Raw genomic sequence first — 15,249 nt, forward strand, 5'->3', positions numbered from 1 at the left:
CCCTGGAGGCCGCAAGCTGTAAACCCTGGCAATGTCTACATGACACACTATATCTGCAGGCCTGCAGAATGCAAGAGCTGTGGAAGCACAGAAACCTTCACCTCAATTTTAAAGTATATTTCAGTCAACCTGGGAGCTCAGACAGAGGCTTGTTGCAGGAGCAGTCACTACCCAGAACCCTAGCTTAGGGAGTTAGCCGTTAGAAATTTCAGGCCAAAGCTGCTACCTAGTGTCCTTACAAGGGCAACACTATAGAGCCACTCAGGTGGGACTGCCTCCAAGAACCCAGCACTATAGAGCTGCATGCAGTGCCAGCCTGGGAGAGCTGAGACACAGAGCCCAACATGAGAACAGAAGCATGGGTTAAACCCAGGCCAATCACAGGGGAGTTGGATGCCCAGGCCCTACACCAATCTGCCCATGCAGCAGGACATGGAGTCACGGAAGATTATTCTAGAACCTCAGGATTTAATGTGGTTTTCCTTGTTGAGTTTTGAAATCATTATTACTTCTGTCTTTTTGTCTATGTCATGGGTGGTAATTTCTACCCTATGTATTCTAGAAGTGGATGACTTATTTGCCTTCACAGACTCATTGGCTAGAGTAGATTTGCCTCAGACACGCTTTTGAGTCTTACCCTTTCTTGATTCAGATGAAACACTGGGATTTGGGCTTTGGAGATTGGACTGGAACAAGTTAAGGCTTAGGACTATTGGACTGGAATTAATGTATTTTACATATGACAAAGACATGAATTTTGAGGTCCAAGCAGAATGCTAGGGTTTGACTATATCCCCCAAATTCTATGTATTGAAAAATTAATTCATAAATTCTATGTTAATGGTCTGTGGAGATTGGGCCTTGGGAGGTGCTTTGGTTTGGAAAAGTGTCCTCCCATGTCCAGAGTTTGAAGATTTGGTCCCAGAGTTGGAAAGTGGTGAAATCTTCAGGAGCTGGAGCCTAGTGGGAAGTTCTTAAATCATTGAGGATCTAACCTTGAAGGAGATTTTGGGACTCTGGCCTCTTCTTCTTTCCCTTTTGCTTCCTGGAAAATGAGGTGAGCAATTTTGCTCTACCATGGATTCCTGCCATAATGTCTTGTCACAGGCCCAAAGCAATGGGCCAATCTATCATGAACTGAAACTGCTAAAACTGTTGTTCATTGCTGTGACAAAATACCTGAGAAAAACAACTTTGAAGGAGGAAACATTTATTTTGGCTCACAGTTTCAGTAGTTTCAATCCACTGTTAGCTGGGTCTTTGGTGTGGCAGTACATGAACTTTGGGGAGATTCCAGATCCAATCTATGACAAAAACTATGAGTCAAAATAAACATTTTTCTCTTTATAAGTGAATTATCTTAGGTAATTCATTATAGTGAAGGAAAGCTAACTAACCGAAAGTTATTAGGATTAGATGAGATCATGAGGGTATGCCCCTTATCAGGCAATTGGTGGCTTTTTTAGAAGAGATCAGAGCTAGTGTGCTTGCTCTGTCTTGTCACGTGATGTCCTCTATCATGCCCTGACCATCAGAAACAAGTAGATTTGGATGCCACGTTCTTGGACCTCCAGAATCATAAGCCAAAACAAATTTTAATCTTCTTTATAAAGTATCCACTTTATGGTATTCAGTTACAGTCACTGAAAATGGACTGATACTCTTTCACAGCTTGAAATAACTTTGTACTTGTGGAAAATAATGAAGAAAAATGAGGGTTCATGCCCAACTAGAATTCAATATGGGAGAGCAATAAAATGAATATTCAATAAAAGTCCAAGATGTCAGTCAAGGTTTTTTCCAAGTACATCAACAACTCCGGTCACCGGAACCCTCATGAAGTGCCCATCCTTTCTCCCCACATGACCCTGAACATTTGATTAGTGCCTGTGTGTTCCAAGGTCAATATTCTCCTCATGCACTGACTAAATTTGATTCTGAAGGATTTCAAATGCAAGGAAAGTTGATCCACTGCAGAGATGAAAGATTTGCTTGACAGCTGCAATGGAGACAATTAAAACAATTGAACAGCTTTCAACTGGGAATGAAACTCTGCTCATCACGGCTCATGCGGACCAGGGCCCTGGGAGAGCTCACAACAAGCAAACAGAAATGGATGGTGACAAAGCCAGTCGACTCCTGCAGTTGGAATTTATGAAAAGGACAAAATGTCTTCAGAAAGAGGCTCATTTCACTTCTGAATGTCTTCCTTCTCACTTTAAAAATATCCCTTGCTCTAAAAATGCGTATAAAACATCTTGGGGATATACATTTTCTTTGGTGTAGAAACACAAATCACTTTGTCATGGTCATGGATGTCAATTCTTATTGATTTATTGAAATGTTTTTCATACAAAAATGATCCAAATTCAAAAACACAAGTGATGGAATAGCTGATCAGTTATCATGGCCCATCAGGGAAGAGTCCAGATGTTATCAGGTGGATCTGGAACCACCAAATATGGAAATTGAGGAGAGCATAATAAAAGGGTTCTTTATAAGGTGCTTTAGTCCTGAGTGTTCTCCAGAGAAGCAGAATCAATTGGATGCAATCTGCAAGTGTGTGTGTGTGTGTGTGTGTGTGTGTGTGTGCATGCACACATGTGTGCCCGTGTGTGTGTGTATAGAGAAAAGAAACAAGATTGGTAAGGAATTGGCTTGTGCAATCCTGGAGGCTGAGACATCCAGAGACTGCAGTCAGCAAGCTGGAGGAACTTAAGAAAATGTATCAAAAACAAAAGTCTTTTGAGCTACAACTGGGTTAGGAATAGGATCATGAATGAGCACAAGTCTATAATGAGGTTAAACAATTTTTTATAATATGAAAATTTGAAATTATTTGAATGCCCAATACTGATTTATAATACATCATAAAATAGAATATTACTTTACCATAAAATTGATGATAGAAGAGTAATATGTCAATATATCCTAAATAAAATGTTCTGAAATTACACATTATAAAACCATGAATACATTTTTGTGCAATGAATTGTACATTTACATAGAAATATAATATGCTTACTTATATAAATATTTCTTCATATAGTGGCTATATACCAACAAGCACATATATCAAAATGTTAACAGTGATTACTTCTAAAATTAGGCTAAAATTTATTCTTATTTTCTTAATGTTTTATTGCATTTTCCAAATGTTTTAAAGTAAATTATATCACACTGAACCCAATTGTTATATACAATTAATATGTGTTAATAAAAAATAAACAAAATGCATAAATAAAATGCACGATGATTGGCATGATGCAAACCAAAACCAAAATGAGTTGTATTACTTTTTTTTTTTTTATAGTGGTGGAGGGTTTAATCAGGGATTGAACTCAGGGCACTCAACCACTGAGCCACATCCCTAGCCGTATTTTGTATTTTATTTAGAGACAAGGTCTCCTGAGTTGCTTAGCACCTTGCTATTTCTGAGGCTGGCTTTGAACTTGTGATCCTCCTGAATCAGCTTCCTAAGATGCTGGGATTACACGCCAGTGAATTGTATTACTTTTTAAACCAAGAGGAAATGTGGAGATTCCTCAGAAAACTTGGAATGGAAAACCATTTGACCTCGCTACCCCACTCCTTGGTTTACACCCAAAGGTCTTAATATCAGCATACTACAGTGACACAGCCATATCAATGTTTATAGCAGCTCAATTCACAATAGCTAAGCTATGGAACAACTTAGGTGCCCTAAACAAATGGATGCATAAAGAAAATGTGGTATATATACACAATAGAATATTACTCAGCCTTAAGGAAGAATGAAATTATGGCATTTGCAGGTAAATGGTTGGAGCTGGATAATATCATGCTAAGTGAAATAAGCCAAACCCAAAAAGCCAAAGGCCAAATGCTTTCTCTGATAAGCAGATGCTGATCCATAATGGGTAGTGGGCAGTAGGGAAGAATGAAGGATCTTTGGATTGGCAGAGGGGAGTGAGAGGAAGGGAGGAGGGGACAGGGTGGGAAGGACAGTGGAATGAGATGACATTATTACCCTGTGTACATGTATTATTACCCTACCGGTGTGACTCTGCACCATAAACAGCCAGAGGAAGAAGTGGTGCTCCATTTGTGTATAATGTATCAAAATGTATTCTATTGTCCTGTATAACTAATTAGAACAATTAAAAAAGAGGAAATGTATCTAAAAGGTCGGTCAGTCATAAAAATAATTTGTAAGTTTTTAAAAACGAAATTGAACTTGTATGATACCACTCAAACTTCCACCTCCTGCTTAAGGTTGCCAGTTTTGTATTTCTTCCTTTCTTCAATTTCTTTGGGCACCCTTAAGAATAGCACCAAGCCCAGCTCTCCCAACGGGAAGTTCAAATAGTGAACCACCCTTAAATTATTCAGGTTTGCCAGTGTTCTGCCAGAAATGATCCTTTCAGAGAAACTAATGTGTTCATACCTGCTCAGGCCTCCTGCCATTCTTAACTGATGCTAAGACTCCATATAAATTGTCCATTGTGAAATCGTAATTGGCATGGAATGAGCCACAGCCTGCAGCATCACAAACACTGTCAAATCCAAGTTGAGTAGCTGTGTGGGGTTAGAGACAGGGATCTGATTCTTGGGGGCAGGTGGAGGAGAGGAATGTGTGTGAGGCATCCTTGGTAAGAAGACTCCATTTATGCTCACCAGGCTTAAATACATCCACAAATACATCCATATGTGCTATCATATATGGCTGGTCCAGAAAATGGCAGACAATTGGAGGAATGATTATTCCTTTAGAGTCCTTTAAAATTGAGAAGAAGAAAATGAACTTGAGACTTCTGTCTGCAGCTGGAGGAAACACAGACTTGGGGCCGAATGTGCACTTGAGTGTGAGCATGCTTTCAATCTTGTCCTGTAGCAGAGAAATACACACTATGGGAGTGTGGCTGGACACCTTCCCTGGGAAGTCACAGAGGTGAAAAGCCGCTCTGTTTCTGCTGGAAGAGCAAAGAAGGAAGGGGCGAATAGCCAGGGAAATCGGCCAGACTGTGGATATTAAACCCAAAGAAAGCACAAACACAGTTTCCCCTGAAAATAGCACTGGCTGGACCAACAGTGGACTGGAAGAACCTGTTGAGAAAGAAATTACTGAGGACATTTTAATTCTCTGCAACCATTTGACTTCTGCCACCATCGTAAAAACTACCACAAAGAGAGAAAGGCTTTCTCACCATGGAAGACAGTGGTGCAAAGATCACACTTTGGATGAAAGTTGTGCTACTGACTGTATGGTGGCCTAAATCTGTCATCCTTCCATAGGACACATGAGTTACCCCTGCCACCTAATAGTATTATAGAAGATTTTTGTAAGAGAGAGTCCCTTGGATTGCTCAGTTGTGATAATAGGCAGATGCCCCTAGATGCAACACAGCTATGTTCTCTCATCCAGTGACATGGAAACCTGTATCAGGAGATTACAGGGACAGCCCTCAAAGCCCCTGTCTCTGATGACTAGTTCCACTAAATGGTTCTCTGTTCCAATTCATTCAGCAGGATGCTGTTGTTCTTCTCTCTACCTCTTTTCCTATAGTCTGATGACTTATTCTGCAGAAATGTTGAAAAGTCATGGTCTATATGGACTGCAAAAGGGTCACAGTGTGTCCATGTCCCTTACAGGAAGTCACAGACCACATGCTTTCTGACCACTGTCACCAATGATCTCTGATGTGAACCGGAAGGAACTGCACAGTTTATTTATATATATCAGGGTATAAAGTACTCATCACAATGGATTTTGACTCAAAGTGGATGAAGACTCACTTCCAAAACTAGATTAATAAAATGGTAAATTCTTTGATACTTCTGTTTTTAGTGTATTGTTTTCATTTGGACATTCTTAAAGCAACTTCATCAAATTAAATGTTTACATGAAAGAGGGTGGAATATTGCTATACATAGAGAAACTTCATTTTTAAGTAATTATATACCATTAAAAAGACAAGTAATGCATTCTTCTTCAGCAGGAGAAAAGCATATTGTGGAGAACCAAGCATGCCTAGCATTTACCTGGAAATCTTCAAGGCCTATGTTATGCTTTATAACCCAGACCTGCCATCTGAATGTGTGTGATCCTCATTATGGAATCAGGTAGTAAGGTTTAGTTGTTTTCATCAATCCACTGTTCTAATGGTTATTCTAGAAACTTGCAATTTGACCTTCTGTGGCATGTTATTACATTAAGATGTACTGTGTTTTCTCCAGGGATGCTGGGTTAGATAATTTGCGTTTACATCCCCAATCACCTTTGCATTTTTCACAGACACCCTTACACATGGAAGGGGATTGGTATTCTCAACAATGATTCCAATTACCAAGTTAATTGTTCAATAGCATGCTTGCTATACTGCCCCACATTTTTAGAAATCATATAGTAAGCATTTTTCAGAATATTTTTTTTCCAACCAAGTTTAAGGAAAATAAATATCTTCAAATTCTTTCCTTGCCCTTTCCCAAATATGCCCTTGCCTAAAAATGATCACTCTCCTGATTAATTCATAGCCTCAAAGTTTTCCCCATCAGTCCTTCTCTTTCTCAACTAGTGTTTTTATGCCCCTCTGCAAGGGGTATAATGACATAAAGGTCTGTTAGAGAGAAGCAATGAATGGTAAGCCTTTCCATGAGCTTTCTAACTAATCCGTGGACAGTCATGATTGATTGGCCAACAAACTTTCCAAAATTACAGTTTTAAGATATGTAATGAAGTGGGGATGATGTAGGGTACATTGCAAAATGTGGAAAAAATGATAACTCAGTCTCTCTTGTATTACCCCCATGCCCTAAGAAATTCTAACAATTTTCTTCTTGTAGATTTCTAAATAACAGCTGTAATATCTGTGATGTTGAGTCCAAACTTGGAAAAGTTATTTTCAATGCCTACTAAGGCCCACAACTTTTTAGTTTGTTTTGAAAATATAGAATATGGCAAGGGAAAACATTTTTTTAGCTGTTATGATCATATCTTCCCAACTAAATTATACTTTGGCAGATTTTCTTCCAGATTTGTGCCAATATACATATGGTATACACATACTCACATACAGACACACATGGTATTTTAAGTAAGTGAAATATGTACATGGTATCTACCTATATAATTATATAAAAATATTTATCTATTAACTACACATATGTAATTTTCATTAACTGATTATTAGAAACATGAATATTATCTATGTGTCCATTTGGTGCTCTGCATTGGCTGTTGATCATTTCTCTCATTACGGTGACCACAGTTATCCCCTCATCTTGGTTTAGTCACTCAGGCTTCGTAAACTTTAGTTTCTGCCCTGAAGAAAAACAATGTGCATGATAAAATTGCCCTGCCTGCTTCTCTAGACTCTCAGAAACGCTTCAGAGAAATAGTGTGGAAATGCACAGGGCAGACAAGCCCTCCGAGGGGCTGGTAGCTGGGCTCACTGCCACCACACCACCCTGGTACCACTCTCCTCTGCTGGTGACCAGCTTCCTCCCTGGTGGTGTTTCTACCATATCCTCAGCTTTGCCCAACCACATTTTGTGCCTCAAGACACAGTTTGAGATTCTAACTGCACCAGGGAGTTTGTAAAATATGCTCTCTTTGCCACTTCTGAACCCTTGGGAATTTATCTTCTCAGTGGCCTTGTGTTTGGGAGAGGGACTCCCTGAAAAATGACTACCTTCTCATATTTCATAGAAAAATTTCAAAATATAATGCCTGAAGCTGAAAAAAGAAGATGAAAATCAAGCATTAACATTATAAAACCTAGTACTCCAGGCATATATGTTGATACCAAGAGAAAAAGATGGGGGAACAAAAGGCAGTAAGCTGCCTAGGAGTGGGAGAGGGAAGGAGCAGGATAGAAGACACAGTTGTTTGAATCTTTGTATGTCTGTTTGACTCCTGAACCCATGTTCATATACAACTTTTATAATAGTGGAAACTTTTTAAAAAGTTTAAATTAGAAAAAGTTTTAAAAATTTCCATGGGCAGAACCTGCTATATGATGTATGTATTTTTAGTCAAAATTTTATCCTCTGTTTTATGGGAGAGGTGGAGTTGCTTTCTTTTTAGCAGAAGTCTGCCCCCTACCTGCTAATTGCTCTCACCAGTGTCCAGTTTGACCTTCTTGATCATGGCCTGTGTCCCCCTAATCTGATGCCATCAGTCAATTCCAACACATGAGGTTGGACAAAGCATCTGCCCAGACTCCTTTTGATGACAATGCTCTAGAACATTATTCCATGTCCTTCAAAACTTCGCAGACACAGAAAGGAAAACACCACATGTTCCCTCTCACAAGTGGAAGCTAAAAAATGTAGATCTGAATGCAGAATTCTGATGACGAGTTCATAACAATTTATATATTTTACGATGAACTAGAAGATGGCGACATGAAAGTGCTAATTAAGCTGATCATTATATATATATATATGAGTATCACACTATACCCCCAAAATATGTACAATGATCACATGTTGAGCAAAGAGAAAAAGGAAAAAACAAAAGCTCTCAGTAATCCAAATAACTGCCTAATATATGCTTCCACACTTGAATTCTGCTGAAAAGTTCCAGACACATCACATGCCCTCTGCAAGTCTGCTGGGAAGTCTGGAAGCTCAGGCTCCCTCCATATGAGAAAGCCAAGCTCAAGTCCTACCCTCAAACCTCCTCCCTCCCAGGCAGCATGGCACCACAATGCACCATGCTCGTGCCCAAGCTGGAAGTCTGAGTTTCAGCTTTGTTCTCTCTGCCTCATTTCTAGCATCAGAACCAAGTCATAAAGATCCTGACTTCAAAATACATCTCAAAATTACACACCATCCCTCATTACCTCTACCAATAGATTAGTCCACCTTAGCACTACTATGTACTAGAAAGATTACAAGACCTTTCTAATTAGCCCCCTTGCTTCTTCTGCCCCTTGTTCTTCTACAGGTTTCCACACAGCAGGCAAAGTGACTTTTGTAAATATATCTGATCAGGTTAATTCCTTGATTAACTGCTTGAATGGATTCACACTGCAATTAGGTCCATGAGAGTTTGATTATCTTCAAAGTCTTTTTTTTTTTCAACTTATGCCCTTCTTCTTAATTCTCACTAGGTCTTGCCTGCTGTTCTCATGTCAGTCTCTCAAATGCATCTGGCCATTTCTTACATCAGGGACTTTGCACTGGATGCTACCTTGTCTAAACACTCATCTGTACTCTCAAGAGCTGACCATCTCCAACTTATGCTTTAGGTCCCAGTACAGATGTCCTTTCTTAAAGAGAAAGAGACTTCTCTGGTGTATTGATATCAAGAAGCATTTATTGCAAATTTTCCATCTATGTGTGGGAACATCTTTTGGTCGACTCTTTCTCCTAAACAATGTCCTGAGAAGTCAGGGACCATATCCACTGTGCCATCTATTGCATCTGGCTCAGAACAGGTGCTCAGCAATATTTTAAAACATGTTCCATAAAAGGTTAATTCATGAAAAAAAAAAACCACAAAATTAAACAGACTGCAAGGACATAGCCCATGGACAATCTATGGGTCCCTTTCTAACAAAGAGCCTTTGAAAATGGTTCTTCTCACCCAGTCTTCCAAACTCCCAGGGTCAAGGGCGCAGAAGGATCTTGATGATTTACACAGACTCAGCCCGGGATTGCCAGACCTTCTTTTTCCCTTGGCTCTACATGCAAATAATATGAACATTTTCTTATTAAAAAGGAAAAGAGCATCTAAGGTATTTTATTCTGAGTATTTGTTCAGTGAAGAGAAGTTTACACAGCTTGCGGAGAATTATTCAGCAGGAAATTAAATCTCCGTAATTCTGAATTTTCACTTTGCTTTCAATTGGCAAAGCTTCCTGGCAAAGCACTCTGTCCCCTCTAGAACATTCATAATCCCACATCCACCACCAAAATGTGCTTTCTGAGCCAAATCACAAATCAGGTTGGACAAGATGCCTCTCTGGGGGTCTGAGATCCTAGGTGGTAGGAAGCCATGGGCACACGACCAGAGCAGGCTGATAGGCCAGCAACTAACACCTAGGTTTTGCAGTGTAATCTAAAGTTTATGAAGCACCCACCTAACATAAAAGATTAGCAAAGAAAATTTTCTTGCATTATCTACATGAATATATTATCTGACTTGGGCATTGCCACAATTTTATGAGATTAATTCTAGAGCTCTGTTTAACTGGTGAGGCAGCTGAGCTTAGAGAGGCTTAAATGACTAGCCTACGGTCACACAACTGGTGCTTCTGATGCAGAACTCAAAATTAGAATTTTTCACAAATTACTTTTTTATACCATGCTGATTATCTTCAAAAAAATTTGACTGATTTGGTATTTCATTTAAGGAAAATAATTGGTTTCACCTAGAAACCAATAGCTGTAATATGGAGTGGACTTGCATGCTAAACAAACAGACAGCTGGATCCTCTGTATACTAAGAGAGCCAAAAGGACTTTTGTCATTTCACTTTGCTTCAGATAACAAATAAATGGCCATGATTTTTGTTTTAACAGGACTAAAAAAATTTAGAGGATTCTTATATAAGGAATATGGAAAAATTGGACATTTGCCTTATATCATTGTATCTAAGACACCATACGTTGTTAAACTCACCGTTATTTTTGTGCATTGAGAAAGAAAAATACTTTCCCAATGAACCAAAATAAATGAACAGTAAGATCAATCCCATTTTCAAAATCATTTAAACATTTTTAATTATGAATTTAGAATTAATGAAATATATCAAACAATTCAGATCAATATAATAGGGAAATTATTGTCCCTCAAATATCTCTTTAGAAACTCATTCCTTATTTCTGTTGCTTTTGCTAAAATCTTATTTTAAACCCTTGTATTTGTCTGCTTTTGTTGCTATAATAGAATATCTGAGTTTGGGTAATTTATAGAGAGAACAGGTTTATTTAGTTCATAATTCCATTTGTTCAAGAGCATGGCACCAGTATTGACTGGACTCTGATGAGTGCCTCATGACAGAAGAAATCATGGTGGGAGTACATGTAGAAGAGATCACAAGTTGAGATAGGCAACCAGAGACCAGGAAAAGGCCAGTCTTGCTCTTTATAACAATCCATACTCATGGGAACTAACTCCATCCATGAGACCAGTATTAATCCATCCCAAGGCCAGTGCTACTAATGACCTAACCACCTTCCACTAGAATCCACCTTTTTAAGTTCCACCTCTTAATGCCGCCAAACTGGGAACCAAAACTCTAATGCATGAGGCTTTAAGAGACAACTCATCATCAAACCATAGCAGCCCTCATCATCTTTGGGTCAGAATATTAACCTGCAAAACCTATTGTTTTTCCCATATCACTCCTCCTCCCCCTGATCCACCTTCAGTGTTGGCTATAGAGTAATCCTTCTAAAATATGGCTCTGACAGTGACTTCCACAGAATAAATGCTCTTGTTTTCCGACATACAGAACCCAAATACTTGAACTGGCATCCACGGCACTTCACAATGGGCTTCCAAATGATCTCTGTATCTTCGTCTGTGAGCGTACATCACTCACAGACCAGGCTTAGCTGCCCCCCCATTCCTCAACCCTGGGTCCTAACGCACCAAATATACAGAGATGAGCTTTCTGTTTTATTTCTCAGCAATGCCACTGTTTTCCTCTTCCGCTAGCAAACTCTTGCTCAACTTCAGGAGGGATCAAGTAGAAAATGTTTTGTGGAGCATTTCTCCCACCCAGGCAGTGATGAGAGCTGGAGGGGTCATCAGCAATGATTTAGCTCCAATCACGCCTTCTACACTTGAGAAGAAGGAGGTTCCACCAAGTGCTTTGCCGAGCCGTTGGTGACAGTGTTAGGAACAGGATCCGTGGCTTCTCATCCTGGTTCACTTCTCCCTGAACTTTCACTAACATAGTGAAAGAGCGAAGGTCAACCCTAAGACCATCCCTGGGCAGCAGACCTTCCCAGCTCACCTTCAGCCAGTCTGTCTGGGGCTCACTAGACCTGCAAGAGGGAGGAGGATGCCCTGAGAAGTCCCTCAAAGGGGACTGAGGTCTCTGCGCCCCTGGATTACTTCTCCCTTGGAATAATAATCTCCATCTTACAAAATAACATGAAGAGGAAATAAAATTTGTAGATTTCAATTGCTTATCACAGCTCCTAGCATAAGTAAAGCCCAACAGATGTCAGCTTTTACCCTTTTCCTATCAGAAGAGACCTAAATGGGGTTATTTTTAGGTTCAACTCATTGTTAAACTACCAATGTAATTAGGGAGTATTTTATTTAATACATCTGAAAAAACACACAGCTTTGGTATAAATTCCCCAGTGAGGGTAACATCACCTGTTTACATAACACACACATGTATTCACTTTGAGAATCGGGTGGGTGGCATTGCCACCAAAGTCATCACTTCTGGGTATTGACCCCCAGCTGGAAAATGAACCAAATGGGCAAATAGAAGGAAGCAAACAAATCCACAACTATAAATGTCAACACACACACCAAGAAATAGGGAGAGAGATCAAAGGCAGATTATAGCTACCCACGAGAGACACCAAGAAGATTCGTGTTGGGGCAGCAAGATCAAGGCACCCAGAAGACCTTTTCAGGACTTCCAACCATATCTGGAGAGAAATCAAAGGCCGAATCCTTGGCTATTGCATTTCAAAATAAATAAAGACTCCTCTACTTCCTTCACAAAAGATCAGCCAAGCTAAATTTATGCTCTAGAATATTACCCTGGGAGCTGTCCCTGGAAGAAATCATTTTAACCCTAATACTGCTCTTTGTTTTGAATCCAAGTCTTCTGCCTTTGCCCACACAGCCATTAGCAGAAAAATTAGAAAAGCATTCAATTGAAAAAATATTTACTGAGCAAAATGATGCAAAGTGCTATCCTAGGGGAAGTGCCAGTCCCCAGAAGTGATTCAGACACCTCCCTTCAATTATTCAAACTTACTCCATTACTAGTTCCTTCTTTAGGGTTAAGCACTGCCTTCTTTAGAAGGTCGTCCTTGAAGTGTCAGAATCCTTGGTGTGAGGATACAACATGAGGTTGACATCACCTTTCCGGAGGGGAAGAACAGCTGACCTGTGAGAGCATTAGACTTGAAAGAGATCATGAAGCATTAAGAAAGGGAAAGAGAAGAATATGAAGAAGCAAGACTTGTACTTCAGTAGTAAGTCAGATATAAATTCAAAATAGGTCTTATCAACATGCTCATTTCTGTCAATTGGTTGTGACTTTCTAGAGCTCTGTGTCCGATTTCTGAACATGGGACATCAGCTGATGGTCTTCATAATGGATATTTTCTAAGCTTGCTAGAGGGGAAGAAAACAGCATTTGAAAGTAGAATCTGGGCTCTGCCACCTGCAAGCTCTATGGTGCCATTCAACTTTCTTATCTGAAAAACCAAGGACAATAGTATACAGTTAGGATACAGTTTTAAAAATCTAACTTCTAGTTAAATTTAGTAGAAAGAACTCATTACCAGGTATTAAGCGGCTTAAAAATTACTATCAGGTTGGAGGAGCTCTTGCAAACATGATTCCTGGAACATTTCTCAGCTCCCAGTATCTGCCTCTGCCAGGATGGCAGAATGGTCACCCATAAGGAGTCAGATTAGAAAGTTGCTGATTGAAAAATGTCCATGCCTGTGCCACAGAGGGAGCATCTCCTCCCTCCCCTACTTCTCTCAGTTCTGAACGAAAATCCCCTGAGAGCACCTCTGATTGCTAGAACAGAAATCACTTGCAGCTCTCAGCTGAGAGGAAGTCTGAGATGCGCAGATTCTGTTCCTCCAGCAAATCTAGTCTACCAGGGCTCTGCAGATGATGCCTCATGGGTAGGGGAAGATGCTCCTCCAGGACTACGCGCTCGCCACTCCAGCTACTGAGATTGCTGGGGGCTGATGACCATCAGGGGAGTCTCCCACTGGGCATTATCATCAACTGAATTGAAAAGAGCTACCTCAATCAGGATGAGGCATGTATTCCCAGGGGTGCATTGCCTTTATTACTGGTCCACATGGGGGTGTAAAGAAGCAAGACATTTGATTCATGGCAGAACATCTCCGGAGAGTCATCCCAGCTCCAGAGGTCCTCATGGAATTAACTGAATCCTGAATATCTCTTCTTTGACACCTCCAAAAATGTGGATGAGATTCAGAAAAGGGGATTAAAGGATTTCTTTTTTGAGGCCTGAAAGAGGCTGAATGCCCACATCCAAATCCCGGGAACATAGGAATACTTTACCTTAAGTGGCAAAATTGAATTTGAAGATGTGGTTAAATTAAATGATGTTGAGATGAGAATAACTTCCTGGATTATCCAGGTGAGCCCTAAATGGAATCTCAATTGTCCTTAAAAGCGAGAAGTAGAGGAAGAACCATGAGAAGAAAGAGGAGGATTACACACTCTGACAGCAGAAACAGAGACTGCAGAGATGCTGCCCCAAGGCAAGGAGCATCAGCAGCCACAGAGACTAAATGAGGCAAGAAAAAAAATGATGGTGGGGGTCTGAAGAGGCTCTGCTCTGGATCCTCCAAAGAGAACCAGCCTTACTAGCATCTTGGTTTTGTAAGACTCTATCCAGACTCCTGACCTCAAGAACTGTAAGAGAATAACTATCTTTTGTTTCACAGTAGCAAATCTGTGATAATTTGTTCTGATAACAACAGAAGACATTATGGTATTTGCAGTATTGTGTAGACACATCCACTGGAGAATGACAGTGAGATCTGCCTAGCCATTGCAGGTTAACAGGAACAGCCCAACGAATTCTGAAAATGCTGACCTTGGCCTTGGACTTCCCCCTACCTTCTACCTGGGATAGTGACTAGGTGGGAAATGAGATTCATACACATAGAGAATATACACTTTTTCATGATCATTGGTAGGTAAAATTTCTCTTCCCAAAATTTAATTTATGGGAGTTATAAATTGTGTATAGGAAAAGTCTATTAGTAAATAATATATAATAAGATCCATACTTAAATTTCAGAATAAATTTTTTCTGAGTGCCACCTGACAAGTGGCTTTGTGCACTGTTAAAACAAGAGCCAGAGTTGAAGTTCACATGAATCCAAACATCAAACAGGTAAGATCAACACTTTCTGTCGGAGGTAGGGAAAAAGGGAAAGAAACCCCCATCCAAACACCAGGAACATCTCCTGAATTCTGAGACCTCGCTCCACCTCAGCCTTCTCAGCCCCTGACCAGTCTCATTGAACCCTTCCTGAGACAAAGTGGATATACAGAAAGACACGT

The sequence above is a fragment of the Callospermophilus lateralis genome, chromosome 4 (genome assembly GCF_048772815.1).
Source record: "Callospermophilus lateralis isolate mCalLat2 chromosome 4, mCalLat2.hap1, whole genome shotgun sequence".
NCBI lineage: Eukaryota > Metazoa > Chordata > Mammalia > Rodentia > Sciuridae > Callospermophilus > Callospermophilus lateralis.